Genomic DNA, 16431 nt, shown 5'->3' with positions numbered 1-16431 from the left:
ATCTGATTGACTTTTTAATACCTCCAGATTCTTTTTTCATGTTGGCTTGCTTGACAAGGCCAACATACTATTGTACAAACTTGGGTTAGGTTTATTTATTTATTTATCTTTTATTTTCTAGCTACAGCCGCCAAATGTGGCACAGTCCTTCAGCCTGTTCTAACATTGTATACTGTATTTATATAGGATGTACAGTTTTCCTATTGCTCACTCAGAAAAAAATCCCATAGACTTAGGGCCGTTCACACCGATCATGTTTTTTGCATACGTTCGTGCAGTTTTTCTATTTTTTTCTTATACGTAAACATGCACTACACTTAAAAAAGGGAAAGCTGCTCTGTCGAAAATACTAAGCCAGTACACTTGTAATCAACTTAAAACATTTATGTTTGAGATGAGAATATAATTATATTGTGTAAAGTCCAAGTGATAACGCAGTCATCAAAAAGTGATATGATCACATTGCAATGAAATGTTCAAACAGATTCAAACTTCTAATGAATGGGGTTCACTCAACTTGATTTTTACTGCTTGCTCAGTTAACTTGTTTAAAATGAGCTAATGCAATGCAATTCTTTAGCATGTAGTCTCAACTCAATTTCATTGTGTACAATCCATCTATGTTCATTTAATCCAATTGTGTTGGGACTATGTGAATAATATTTGTTCCATCAATGTATTGCTAAAATCGGGCAGAGGATTTCCAGTTCCCAGCATTTCTTGCATGGGACTGGATTGGGAGAGTAAATTTTAAAATTAAGTGTTATTTTAATGTATTCCTACGCAAAATGTAAGTAGGAGTAGTAGATTTGTTAGTGTTTAATGTTCTGTTATGTTGGGATTTAGAGGAGTTTCTGTCTTGTTGAATCTTGTTGAAAATCTGCTTTTCACGTTATAATGTATTGTTAATCACCGTAGTAATTACAGAAGGGCACATGATGACATATAGTCATCAATAGTGGCCCTTCCAGGAGCAATGACCAATAAACATGTAGAGACAGTGTTCAGTATTACTCACACACACACTAAACACCATCAAACACATGTGAAATTAAAATTATGCAATAAACATTAACTAAACTACATATAACACAGAACACCCCAAAGTACATAACTGGTATTAAAAATAAGAAGAAACATAACTATTCCCATAAAATTAAATGTAATGAATCATGCAGGGAATTATAGGTACACCCAATTACTGTTTTTTACTGTAAAAAATACTTGCTAAACATAATATAAATTTTAACCATTAATTATATGGGAAAATCATACTTTTTACATCTAAAAAATTTAGTTTAAAATTTTTTTACCATAAAACTATTGTATTTTTAAATATATATTTAAAACAAATTACGTATGTTTTACGGTAACTACTGGTTAACCAGTTTACGTTTTTTTACTGTAGCATTTTTACAATCTTTTACCGTTAAAATTATGGACATTTTTTACAGTGTGGTGACTCCAAGACCTGAATTGGGTGTGTCAGAAAAGGGAGATATACAAAATGTGCAGTGTTGGAGGGCCTCCAGGAACAGGGATGAGAACCACTGTTCTTGTTACAATAACCCAGACTCCAAGATGGTGGTGAACCCAAAAGCAGGTATTTATTTGAACAAACACAGACAGCAAATGGCAGGTGAGTGGTGAATGAGCAGATTGGTTCAGGAACAGACAACAGTACTTGATGGAGTTTATTGTATTTGCAAGTAGAAGTATTGCTTGGGTTGGAGGATAACATAAAGGGAAGGAGACGCAGGAGAGGAGAACAAACTTCGGAACAGCGCTGGAGAGGAATCGTCAAGGAAGCACGATTCCTCGACGAATCGTGAAGGAATCGACGATTCGTCGATTCGCCTATGACTCTTCAGAAGCATCTGAAGAGTCAGTAAGTAGAAGGTAAGTGAGTATGTATACTGCTATGATACCAGATGAAGACTGAAGGGAGAGTGGAGTGTTATATAGAGGAGCTGATTGACACGGTGATTGGAGACAGGTGCGGGTGATCAGTATTCGGGGGAGTGGGAAGGTTGAGTTTTTGTGGCGGGAAGCTCAGGTGGATCTGTGACATTACCCACCCTCCACGGACTGCTCCTGAGGGACGAGCTTCCTGATGTCGTGGCTGACCCCATCCACGAGGAGCTGGAGGGTGAGTGTCGTGGAAGTTAGTGAGTAGGGTCGGGTCCAGGATGTCATCTCGTGGTACCCATGATCTTTCTTCGGGACCATAGACCTCCCAGTCTACGAGGTACTCGAGGTGACCTCTGCGGCGTCGGGAGTCCAGGATGTCATGAACTGCATAGACAGGTCTGTCTTCCAGGATTAGTGGCTGGGGGGGTCGTCAGTTGGATCAGGTTCTGAATGCGGTATTCGTGGGGAAGTTGGAGTTGGTAGGTGACTGGATTAATTTGTTTAGTGATAGTGAAGGGACCAATGTAAAAGGGACTTAGCATTTTGCATGGTAGGCGCAGCCAGATGTCCTTAGTGGAGAGCCAAACCTTCTGCCCGGTTTGGTAACTGGGGGTTGACGAGCTCCGGGCATCGGCAAGGATCTTCTGGCAGCACATAGCCCTCTGCAGGTGATGGTGGTCTAAGTCCCAGACCCTCTCGCTTTCTAAAAACCAATGGTTGACCACTGGGACATCAGATGGCTCTCCGGACCAGGGGAAAAGAGGAGGTTGGTAGCCGAGTACGCACTAGAAGGGTGTTAAATTGGTGGAGGGTTGACGTAAGGAATTCTGTGCGTACTCTGCCCAGGACAGGAAATGACTCCAATGGTTCTGGCGGTGATGACAGAAGGTTTGAAGGAAACAGCTGATCTCCTGAATTTTCCTCTCAGTCTGCCCATTGCTCTGAGGATGATAACCGGAAGAGAGGCTGATAGTCACTCCCATGATGGAAAAGAAAGCTCTCCAGACTCTGGAAATGAACTGGGGACCTCTGTCTGAGACGATATCTTCAGGGATACCATAGTTTCAGAACATATGGTTGAAGAGGGCTTCAGAGGTTTCAAGGGCGGTGGGAAGACCCTTGAGGGGTATCAACTTGCAGGCTTTGGAGAAGCAGTCAACGACCACCAAAACACAGGTGAATTCCTCAGAGGATGGCAGGTCCATGATAAAGTCGACCCCAAGGTGTGACCAGGGTCGGCATGGGATGGGTAGCGGAAGGAGCTTGCCAGTCACCAGAACCGTTCCTGGATAAGCGAGAGGGTACTATTGGTCCCAGGGCGGCCAGTGCCCAAGAAGGAGTGGACGGAGTCAATGAGTGATAAACATTGAGAGGAGGGTCCAAAGGTTCTATTGGCGGGATAGCCCGGTGGAGCAGGTTCAGTGGCGGTGGCACCAGAGATTCTATCGTCCAGTGACCATTGGATAGGGCTTACAATTATGTGAGGAGGAAGGATGGCATCCGCCTTGATGTTCTTGTTCCCCGGACGATAGGAGATGGTGAAACTGAAATGTGTGAAGAAGAGGGCCCAACATGCTTGGCGAGGATTTAGATGACGAGCCTCCTGAAGGTACTCAAGGTTCTTGTGGTCTGTTAGTACCTGGAAGGGTGTTGGGCCCCCTCTAGCCAATGCCACCACTCTTCCAGGGCCAACTTGACAGCCAGGTGCTCCCGGTTTCCGATGTCATAATTTTGCTCAGCCGGGGAGAGTTTTCGAGAGCAGAAGGCACATGGATGGAACTTAGATGGTTTCCCCTGCTGCTGAGAAAGCACGGCTCCTATGCCATTAATGGAGGCATCTACTTCAACCACAAAAGGCTTACTAGGATCGGGATGGATGAGAAGTGGAGCCTTGGTGAAGGCCTCCTTCAGATGTTGGAAAGTGTAGGAAGCCTCGGAGTTCCAGGTCAGAGATTTAGACTTGGATTGGAGAAGAGATGTTAAGGGGGCTGTGAGGGAGCTGTAATTCCTGATAAAGCGACGATAGAAGTTGGCGAAAGCCAAGAAGCGCTGGAGTTCCTTGATGGTAGTAGGAGTGGGCCAGGATCGCACAGCCTCTACCTTCCCCTCGTCCATCTGGATACCCTCAGGGCTGATGTTGTAACCTAGGAACTGGAGGGATGACTGATGAAAGGAACATTTCTCAGCCTTGAGGTACAGATGGTATTCCCTCAGCTTTTCCAACACTAGAGCAACGTGTTTACGATGATCGGTCTCGTTCCGGGAGTACACCAGAATGTCATCGATGTAAACGAGGAAGTATCGATGGAGGTACTCATGGAACACCTCATTCATGAAGCCCTGGAACACAGAGGGGGTGTTGACCAGGCCATACGGCATCACCCGGTACTCGATAGTCGAGGGCCTTGGAATGGGAAGATTGGGGAAACAGGCAGGAAAGCATTGGGAGCCCCACTTCAAGACATTGCCGGAAGACCAGGAAATGATGGGGGAATGCAGTTCAAGCCATGGGTGTCCCGACACAATGTCAGCAGTGGAGTTCTCCAAAACTATGAGGGTGATGGTTTCGTGGTGCATACACCCGACTTGGAGTGTAACGGGACCCACACAATGACGAATCACACCTCTGCCGATGGGTTTGCCAATAATGGAGTGGATCTTTAGGTTGGGCTGACATGGCCACGGATGGAGCTGGAGTTGGTAACAGAGCGCATCTGAGATGTAGTTGCTGGCTGACCCAGAGTCGAGGAGTGCGAGTACTGTAAGGGAAAAGTTGGGAGCAGTAAGCGTCACACTGGTAGACAAGTGAGAGGAACAAACTTTAGAGTAAGTAACATGACCCACCAGTGGGCGCGGAGGACAAATGGGATACACTGAGATGATGTATCCCTTACCACCACAGTACAGGCACAACTGCTGGGTCAACCGACGTTGTCGATCTGCCGATGATAGCCGGGAAGCATCCATCTGCATAGGCTCCCCGCCTGGTTCTGAAGATTGGATTGAGGGTGATCATGCAGGAACAGGCGGAGACTGCAAGGTGGGCACTTCATTTAGGCAGGGCTTCATTTGGTGGAAAGTTGGATGAAGTGCTTGAGCCCCATGGTGTCATCAAATGAAGAGAGATGCAGCCCCTGACGGTAAGTGGTGAGTAGAGCAGTCTCATTCCATCCACTGGAGGCTGCTAGGGTTCGGAACTTGAGAGTGTAATCTTGGACGGAGACTTTACCTTGATGAAGATTACAGAGTTGTTCACCAGTGGAAGTATCACACGCAGGGTGTCCAAAAACCTCTCTGAAGTGTCGAGTGAAGCTCTCAAAAGTTTGAGTAATGGGACTGTGGAGAGTGGAGTGCTATATAGAGGAGCTGATTGACACGGTGATTGGAGACAGGTGCAGGTGATCAGTATTCGGGGGAGCAGGAAGGTTGAGTGTTTGTGGCAGGAAGTTCAGGTGGATCTGTGACAGTTCTAGCTTATAATTAAATTTTATTCATTATTGTTTGTTATTTTTACAATGTGTCATCATGTATTAATCCTAAAGTAGAAAACCTTGTCATATCTATTTAGTAATTTGAGCACATTTCACTGGTAAATAAAATAAGTAAGTTTTACTTACTTTTCGAATTTGGTGTTCCCAGCATGCGCTGGGCTTAAATAATTAATGAGCTTCCATGGTTTCACTGTTTGCAAGTTTATTTACACTGTTTTTATTGTTAATTTTGTTGTTATGTTTAGTAACTTATTGTTTTGTGCAGTCTTAAGTTAATTTCCTACTTAAACCTGTTTATGATCGGAGGCTTCGATATGTCATTTAGAACATGATTAAATGTATATTTGTAAAGAAAACTCAAAACGTGACGTACTAATAAAATTTTTATTTAAGCACTGTGTATATCATATTTTTAAGAAGTTACTGAATTTATTAAGATATTTAAGTAAAATTTACTCATTCAACTGAATTAAGTTTAAACAACAAACTTATTTTTTTCAGTGTAGATGGACATTTTTGACTGTTGCACCGTTTCTCACAGTTTTTTCATTGTCTCGAGCATGAGCGCCTAGATTTTTTTTTGCGCAAGGAGGCATTTGGTGTAAACAGCACCTAGTGACGGAATGTCAGTGTGATTCAGAATATTGATGATTTCAAACTCCAGCTGTCTAAGAGTTCAAACTTAAATGCCTAGCAACCACCCAGAATACCCTAGCAATCACCTAGAAACAAAACTGCCAGGTGTTTAAACAACACAAGGTTTATTATAACATTCCTACTTTAAAAAAATATAAAAAAAGAGACAATATACAGCGAAAATAGTTTTTATTACAATCTTCCAATGGTCACACTTTTCTTGTAGTCTTCACAATAAAGTGCTTTGTCTCAGTGGTTGACATCCACTTATGATTATTCATAAGTGCTTAGCTGAATTGCGTGTTTAAGAAATAAAGGCACAGAGTTTTCATGGAGATATCCTCAGGCCAGGGCTGGCGGCTTGTCATTGTGTTCAGCACAGAGTCACCTGCCCTTCCCTTTGAAAAGGCTTTTTAACTTTGCACCACCTTTATCCACCTTAAATGTGCTTCAGACATGGTGTCTGATTAATCTAGTAACTCTCATTTTATTGTCAAATGACTAGGAATATGTGCAACACCCTTTGAACAGAATGTGAGGTCCATTATCCTAACGTAAACTAGTTTCACCTACGCAGTACACCCAAAACATGATGTTATAGTTGAAATCTAAAATCTGATCTGCAGTTAAACAAATTTGCCAACTGTCACAATGTATTAAAAGTGTTCAATGGTAACACTTTATTTTACAGTGTCCTACATATTACATGTAAATACAATTAATGACTATACACTGCATGCACAATTATTAGGCAAGTGAGTATTCTGATCTTATCATTATTTCCATGCAAATTTTCCAACTCCAAACCATATAAACTTGAATGCTTATTGGATTCAATCATTTTCAGGTGATATGTATTTGTGTAATGAGGGAGGGTGTGGTGAAAGTGACTAACACCTTATATCAAGGTGTGCATAATTATTAGGCAGCTTCATTTCCTCAGGTAAAATGGGCCGAAAAAGAGATTTAACTGACACTGAAAAGTCAAATATTTTAAAATGCCTTTCAGATGGATGCAACACTCTTGAAATAGCTAAACTATTGAGGCATGACCACCGGACAATCAAACGTTTTGTTGCGAATAGTCAACTGGGGCACAAAAATGCACAAAGAAGAAAAGGCGCAAATTAACTGTAAAAGACTTGAGAAGAATTAAACATGAAGCTACCAGGAACACATTATCCTCCAATGCTACCATATTCCAGAACTGCAACCTACCTGGAGTGTCCAGAAGTACAAGGTGTCAAGTGCTCAGAAACATGGCCAAGGTCAAGAAGGCTGAAACACGACCACCACTGAATATATTCACAAGTTGAAGCGTCAAGATTGGGCAAAGAAATACATAAAGTCAGATTTTTCAAAGGTTTTATGGACAGATGAAATGAGAGTGACTCTTGATGGACCAGATGGATGGGCCCGTGGCTGGGTCACTAAAGGACACAGGTCACCACTTTGAGTCAGGTGCCAGCAAGGTGGAGGAGGGGTAATGGTGTGGGCTGCTATCATTAAGGATGAGGTAGTTGGACCTTTTCGAGTTGAAGATGGACTGAAACTAAACTCTCAAACCTACTGCTAAAGTACTTTCTTCAAGCAGTGGTACAGGAAGAAGTCCTCAGCATTCAAGAAGGCCATGATCTTTATGCAAGACAATGCTTCATCACATGCATCCAAGTACTCCACTGCTTGGCAAGCCAGCAAGGGCTTTAAAGATGCCCAAATAATGACTTGGCCCCCTTCCTTACCTGACTTAAATCCTACTGAGAACTTGTGGGCCCTTCTCAAACGTGAGATTTACAGTGAGGGAAGACAATACACCTCTTTGAACAGCATTTGGGAGGCTGTGGTTGCTGCTTCAGGGAATGTTGATCGTGAACAGATCAAGAAACTGACAGACTCCATGGATGGAAGGCTCATGGCAGTTATTGAAAAGAAGTGTGGCTATATTGGTCACTGAATATTTTTGAAAGGCCAAAAATGTTATTTAATTGTCATTTTGTGTTACTTATTTGTTGCACCTACTCTAAAAACTGAGAATAAAAAATTGAGTTGGGAGAAATTATTTTTGTCATTTAGTTTCCTAACAATTGTGCACACTTATATATTCCCCTGAGAAAGACAAAACTCACTTTTCCTTTGTTAAACATTCAGGTTTGAGGTTCAATGACATTTTGGATTGACTGAAAGCATTGTGTTTGTTCAACAATAAAATTAATCCTGAGGAATACAATTTGCCTAATAATTGTATACGCAGTGTATAGACCTTATACAAACTAGCGTATTTTTTTTTTATGCGAATGGGAATAACGAGAAAGAGGTACATGGATTTAATAGGTCTTTATAACACAAACACTATATCATAGTTATGTTGACATTGATATGTCAAGAAGTCACAAGTATTAAATATAAACAATCTCACAAATTAATAATTGAAATAAATCACAATAATTACAGATATTTAAAATTTGCTGTAGACATTGTAGGACAAGAGGGTCATGATATTTTTTACAATAATTACAATTTCCAATCAAGAATGAAGACCAATTTCAGCAGAAGAACTTTCGACCTACTGTTGCCGAAATCACAGTGTGATCAGTCTCGACTAAAAGTTTTATTATGTATCATCAAAAACTTTGAAGACAGACTAGGGCAGTGTCCAAAGACCAAAACACAAAACTAGTTGGCCGGAGTTGTAGACAAGATAAACATTTTAAGATTTTGAGTGATATGTGATCATGAATTAGGTTTTCAGAGTTGCTGTAATGACTTAAACTGTTAAACTAAACAGGCTATTTCTGAACAGCTTCATCAATCTTTGTTGTTTCAGTACCTAAAATGAGTGTAGAATGATACCAATCTCTATATTGTCTTTGAAGACAATTAGGAGTTAATTTATCTTTAGAAACTGAAACAAATATTACAACTCATATTCCAAAAATATCAATATTATTATAATGATTAAAAAAAAAAATCAATGCACAACAGATGGTTTTTGGGAGAGATTAATTAGATAACAATAATTATCAATACACACCTAGCTTGGGTGTTTTACATGGAATTAAACTGTAATTGTACTTTCAGAGTGTGTTGACAGTGTATTTGTGTATTTAGAACGGGTTAAAACAGTTTGGAGCTCTGTTTCCACAAGTTTCATTGGGTGTGGATCTGATTCTATTATAGTGCAAATAATAAAAAAATAAAAAACAATACAATGAAAGAACCTAGGAGAATATTACATCATTTTTATTTGCATAACATTCCACTGTAATGTTGAGCCAGAGTTATCATTTATTAAAAAAAATAAATTCATCATTTTCCTGCTGAAAATGATTGACGCAGAAAATGACATGCATGTTTATCACACTCACAGTTATGAAATCTCATAGCATGAAATTCTTTTGGTAAGGGCTTCAATAACGTTTCAATAACACATTCAGTTGCTGTGCATTGTGGCATTTCCGGCTAATAACATGCAGAGAACTGGAACAGGGAGGGGACTGCTTGTGACATCATGTTCTCTTAATTCTGCGAAAAGATGAGTGCTAAGAGACAAGGAGGGGTTGTGGGAATGCGTAGGGGTATTTGGTGTTTTGTTTTTTTAGTTTGTACAGAAGTCTAAAACTTAGTGACTCCATGCAAGATCAGCCAGCGACACAGTACTACAAACTACGCAAATAGTCATTACAATGTTACATAATCATCATGATTAGTCTAATAAAGATTCAGTTGATTAATGGTTCTTCAACTTGGAGGTTTAGAGGTTTCTGAATGGCTTGTGGTTTGTCCCGTAGAGGAAAAGGCACTTAAATTTTTCGTTTTCTTTCCTAACAGTGTAAGGCTTTAGATTTGTTTGGTTTCTAATGTTTTTCTTCTCTGTGTTGCCATGTTCTTAGATTTATTTGACCTCTGTCAGTGAGGTCACACCTTCAGCTTTAAAGCTCTGTCTGTCAAATTCACTGTAAAGGCTAAGGGTCTCAGTAAACTAGCACTACTGTGTCAATTACCCAACAGGGACATTTTCCTTTGCTGATATATTTGCGAAGACATTTTTTCATTTTAAATGATCTCTTAGAGTAGCTGTATGTAAAGTATATTTTTTACTGTAATATCATTGTATCCTCTTGAATTTGTCTATTTTGGTTGACCAGATGGGATTTGATGTTCATTCAGAGCTTCATTATTTTACAGGATTGATATAAAATATAATTCCTTCCTATATATAAATATAATATTTATTTTCTTTCATGGCACAGTGGTGTTCTGACAGATAGTAATACAGCCTTCTCATGTTCTCTGTGGAGACTGCAGGCAGGGCTGGACTGGCCATCGGGAGCACCGGGGTTTTCCTGGTGGACCATTGGGCAATTTGGGCTGGCCCGCTGCTGCGCAAGTACCGGCCTGTTTTACAGGCAATATAGGCGGCCGCCCTAGGCTCCAACATGCCCATGCGGACCCCATTACAAAGTGAATATTCTATAAACTCTGTAAGATAAAACCAAGACAATGGCATTTGTTTGCGTGCAGAAGAGCTGAGCGTAAATGGAAAAAGGACAAACTTCAGGTTTCTTACGAAATATTGAAAGACTGCTTATTGGCGTATCAGAGAACTGTAAAATCAGCAAAGGCTGCATACTTTTCTAATTTAATTACAAATAATCACCATCGTCCCAAGGTTTTGTTTTCTGTTATAACTTCTGTTTTGTTACACACAGTTATAGAAATAACTGCCAGTCTTAAACCCTCCTTTTGCCCCTATGATATTATTCATCCTCGGTACTTCAAACAAATAGCAGACTCAGTAGGTTCTAGTCTGGTGTCCTTTTTGAATAAATGTCTGTTTACAGGATCCATCCCCGACTGCCTCAAAATTGCAGCTGTCTCTCCTTTGCTCAAGAAGCCTTCACTAGATGCATCTGTTTTAAATCATTTCCGACCAATCTCTGTCTTACCCTTTATTTCCAAAATAATGGAAAAGATTGTGCTTATGCAGCTTCAGGTATTTCTTAAGAACAACCACATTTTTTGAAACCATTCAGTCTGGTTTTATATCTTCACATTGCATAGAATCTGCTCTTCTTAAAGTTTTAAATGACATTTTAGTAGCTACAGATTTAGGTGATACTGTGATTTTAGTTCTTTTAGATCTGACTTCAGCATTTGATACTGTTGATCATGCTATACTGCTCTCCAGACTAGAATCATGTGTGGGCTTAAAAGGGAATGTTCTTAAATGGTTTAAATCCTACTTAACTGATAGAGCGTTCTCTGTCAAGCCGGGCAAATGTACCTCTTCTGTGGCCCGCCTTACCTGTGGTGTGCCACAGGGCTCTATTCTTGCACCAGCACTTTTTTCTCTATACTATATGCTCCCTCTGGGTTCCATTATCAGAAAACATGCTATCTCCTACCACTTCTATGCTGATGACACTCAAATCTACTTGCCGGTTAAATAAAATAATCACATTGCAATACAATCTCTTCTAGCTTGCCTGAAGGAAATAAAAGTTTGGCTAGCCAAAAACATTTTATTTTTGAATGAAGATAAGACAGAAGTGATTGTCTTTGGTCCTACAGACAATTTTGATGTCAGTAATGCTGATTGCGGAAATCTTAATGCTTTTCTCTCTCCTCAAGTATGGAACCTGGGTGTCCAGTTTGATAGCCAGCTGAAATTTGACAAACATATTTGTGCTGTCATAGGTTCCAGTTTGTTTCAGCTACATCTACTCTCTAAAGTGAAACCCTTTTTGTTGGAGAAAACGTTAGAGATAGCACTTCTCATCTGGACTACTATAATTCTCTCTTTTGTGGGATTTCCAAATCTCTAATTGCTCGACTACAATTAGTTCAAAATGCAGCAGCAAAATTTCTCAAAGGAGGTCAGAAGTATGATCATGTTACCCCCATTTTAAAATCACTTCACTGGCTGCCGGTTCAAGCTAGAATTGATTTTAAAATTCTCTTGTTTGTTTATAAATCGCTACAAAACCAAGCTCCCAGTTACTTGTCAGACTTACTACATCCTAACAATCCACCTAGAAGTCTGAGATCCGGTGATCAATATCTCCTCGATGTCCCACGCTCGAGGCTAAAGCGCAGAGGAGGGAGAGCCTTTTTGGTTGTGGGTCCTATTTAATGGAATAATCAGTATCAGATTGTCACCTTCAATATCTGTTTTTAAATCTTCTCTTAAAACTCACCCCTTTTCACTGGCTTTTAGTAGTGTGTGTTTTTTTTATTTTGTATTGTACAGCACTTTGGTCAGCCTTGATACTGTTTTTAAATGTGCTATATAAATAAATGAACTTGAACTTGTTTTGCAATAGTGGAATGTCTTTTATTTTGAAATTACTTACAAATCCTGTGCAAACTACCTCCTGTGGGCCTCATATATTGACATACAAATCACAATAATGGTGAAAAACCAAAAACAACATATTAAGTATAAGATAAGCTCTAAATAATTGCAACATGAGAAATAACTGCAAGTTACAACAAATAAAATAACAGCAGCGTAAATAAAATTGGCAAACACTAAAGCTATGAGGAGTACATAGTCATTTGCATAATTTATTCATACCGCAAAGCATTACAGGGAGCTGAAGTGCAGCTTGCTGAATAAGGCTCACGCCTGATAAAAATGCAGAAAATAAGTCATGAAAATTTTTACTTTGTGGCTATTTGAGTCTTTGAGGCTTACTTTGTTTAAAGGATAGCAGAAACAGCGCTTGTCAAAGCTTGTCAAAGTATAGGGCTTTTCACTTTTTCTCAGGAACAATCTGGGGAAAGAATTAAAACACTGCAGATATAAAGACGCAACAAACTCACATAGAGGGAAAATATGAGCAATTAATCTGAAAAATATCTGCAAAGATCTATACAATTTTTGTTTTGTTTTTGTTTTTTGTGTGTGTTTTTTTTTTTTTTTTTTTTTTTACATATATTTCTATTTGTTTATATTTATATATGTACATATTCTGGCCAACTTTATTTTCATTGCTTTAAAAAAAAATAAACATTTACACATAGTTATGTGAGTAATTGACATGAAATTTTAAGCATTGTCATCAGTGTCCTACTGTGTGACACTTTCTTCATCTAACTATTTTAAACAACATTTTATGATCTTGTATAGCTATAAATACATATATAATATATTGTTATTATACTTGTTGTTTCCACAACCTCATATTAAGACAATAGTTTATTTGCACTTCTAGAAAAAAGTTGAAAAGTGATTAAGATCTTTAAAAACTTTGAAAAAATACTGAATTGTCACAGCACCTAAAATACACACTTTCCCTTGTATGTTCATGTACATTTTAAACTAACATCTGTATGTTGGGTGAAATGAAATCTTGACATGTTTTTTGTCTGAATTTTAAAGTGCTTATTTTTAGTGCTTTCTCTAAAAAATCCACTCATCACATTTAAAGTAGTTTTATATGTTTTAAAGTTATGACAATTGTTGCACTGGTGGGGCCTGTTGTCATGACTAGCAATCAATAGAAATTTCTTTTTTTCAACACAAAAATTTGAAATTGAGCCGGTGTGTTATGGTGTGGTGTGTTGCAGGCCAGCTTTGGTGGGCCGCTCTGGGCCAGAAAGTCCAGGGCCACTTTTTAATCCCAGTCCACCCCTGACTCCAGGGGATTATTAAATCTCAATTGATCCGATTTCATAGAATTTGTTCCCAACCGGAAGATGAGGTAACATTGGTACTTTTTAAAGCCCTCAGACCTAGAGGTTATAGCAAGAGATTTCTGAAGGGTATTAAAGCGGAGGTTTGTAGGGAGTTTAATGTAGACAGAAATTATATGAATATCCCAAAGGTTATGAATAAGGGTACATCTTTGATTCCATTGATTAGTTTATTTTCACCAATGGCTGGGAAATTGAATTCTGTTGTGAAGACCCACTTTCAGCAGTTACAGGACAGACACAGTGTTTTGAGACCCTTTAAGGTGATAGCAGCATATAGAAGAAATCAAAATTGAAAAGATATGTAAGTGCATGCTCGATTTATACAAAATTCTGCTTATAAACCTAAATTTCTATCTTGGCATCTTCATTTTAAATCCAGAAATTTTGTTTTTAACAAATTTTCCTACTTGGGGAGTTCCATTTTACAAACTTTTACATTGCAAAGTTGCAATGTGATTTATGTTATAGAGTGTACAAAGTGTGGGAAATATAGGTGAAACAAAACATATCTTAGCAGTTTGTTTAAAACAACATTTATATCAGGTGGGTCGCCAGAAGCCAGACAAAATATTATATTCTCATTTTAGAGAACATTCAGTTGCATACCTTAAGATTTCAAGCCTAGAAAGTAATCAACTTTGGTTAACCCAACAGCGAAATAAGAAGGAGGTGTACTGGATAAAAAAAAATTAAGAACAATACAACCAAAAGTTTTAAACCAAAGATATTAATAGAATATAGTTCTAGAATGATTTTGGTAAGGCTTCTGGCTAATTTTAAGATTAAACCTTTTTTCTGATATTATCCATTTTTAGTCCGGGATTCCATCCCTATGTCGACCCTATATATCTTTAATAGTCCCTTGTCATGAGAATAATGTTTAGGGACTTTTATTTTGAAAAGGATGTTTTTTTCCTCCCAGGAATGCATTAAGCATGTTCTTCACAAAAATGTGTGCCAGAGCATATCTGTAAATTCAGACCTTTTATATGTCTTAACCTAACTTTAACTGAACTCCTCTGAATGGATAGATAGATAGATAGATAGATAGATAGATAGATAGATGGATGGATGGATGGATGGATGGATGGATGATTAAAAATAGATAGATAGATAGATAGATAGATAGATAGATAGATAGAATGATGGATGGATGGATGATTGAAAATAGATAGATAGATAGATAGATAGATAGATAGATAGATAGATAGATAGATAGATAGAATGATGGATGGATGGATGATTGAAAATAGATAGATAGATAGATAGATAGATAGATAGATAGATGGATGGATGGATGGATGGATGATTGAAATTAGGTAGATGGATGGATGGATGGATGGATGGATGGATAGATGGATGGATGATTGAAAATAGGTAGATAGATGGATGGATGGATGGATGATTGAAAATAGATAGATAGATAGATAGATAGATAGATAGATAGATGGATGGATGATTGAAAATAGATAGATAGATAGATAGATAGATAGATGGATGGATGGATGGATGGATGGATGGATGGATGATTAAAAATAGATAGATAGATAGATAGATAGATAGATAGATAGATAGAATGATGGATGGATGGATGATTGAAAATAGATAGATAGATAGATAGATAGATAGATAGATAGATAGATAGATAGAATGATGGATGGATGGATGATTGAAAATAGATAGATAGATAGATAGATAGATGGATGGATGGATGGATGGATGGATGGATGGATGATTGAAATTAGGTAGATGGATGGATGGATGGATGGATGGATGGATAGATGGATGGATGATTGAAAATAGGTAGATGGATGGATGGATGGATGATTGAAAATAGATAGATAGATAGATAGATAGATAGATAGATAGATAGATAGATAGATGGATGGATGATTGAAAATAGATAGATAGATAGATAGATAGATAGATAGATAGATGGATGGATGGATGATGATTGAAAATAGGTAGATAGATAGATGGATGGATGGATGGATGGATGGATGGATGGATGGATGGATGATGATTGAAAATAGATAGATAGATAGATAGATAGATAGATAGATAGATAGATAGATAGATGGATGGATGATTGAAAATAGATAGATAGATAGATAGATAGATAGATAGATAGATAGATAGATAGATAGATAGATTCTTCATAGGCCAGTCCTCTTTTGTGAAAAGGTGACTGATGTCTGTGACATGAACTTTGTAACTATTTAATTGATCTTAAATGAAGAACTGATGGAATAAAATTACTTCATTAGCAAGTAACACAATGAAATTGATGTTCAGACAGTGTAATTAGTAAATTAATCCTATTACAATCTAAAAAAATAATAATAATTTGCTAATTAGATTGGGCTACTTTATTTTGGACATGGTTGGTCGAGACTAGTAGTTTGTTTTATTGTACAATGACGCCCTCTAACGACCTTCACTCAATTTCAAGGTACTTTGCATAATTGGGTTACACACAGTATTGCCAAAGCCAAATAAGCAAAAAGGTGCCAGTAATGGCAAAACAAAATAATAATAACAACATTGTGAATTTGGACATTAATAACTCTTTTATGAACTACCTATAAAAAAAACACACACACACACACACACACACACAAAACTATAACAAAACAATAATAGCTGAAAAGGGATCATTTAAAGAGTAATTTAAACAACATAGTGTATTATT

This window comes from Myxocyprinus asiaticus, chromosome 46 (assembly GCF_019703515.2).
Source record: "Myxocyprinus asiaticus isolate MX2 ecotype Aquarium Trade chromosome 46, UBuf_Myxa_2, whole genome shotgun sequence".
Lineage (NCBI taxonomy): Eukaryota > Metazoa > Chordata > Actinopteri > Cypriniformes > Catostomidae > Myxocyprinus > Myxocyprinus asiaticus.
This window is presented reverse-complemented; position numbering follows the sequence as displayed.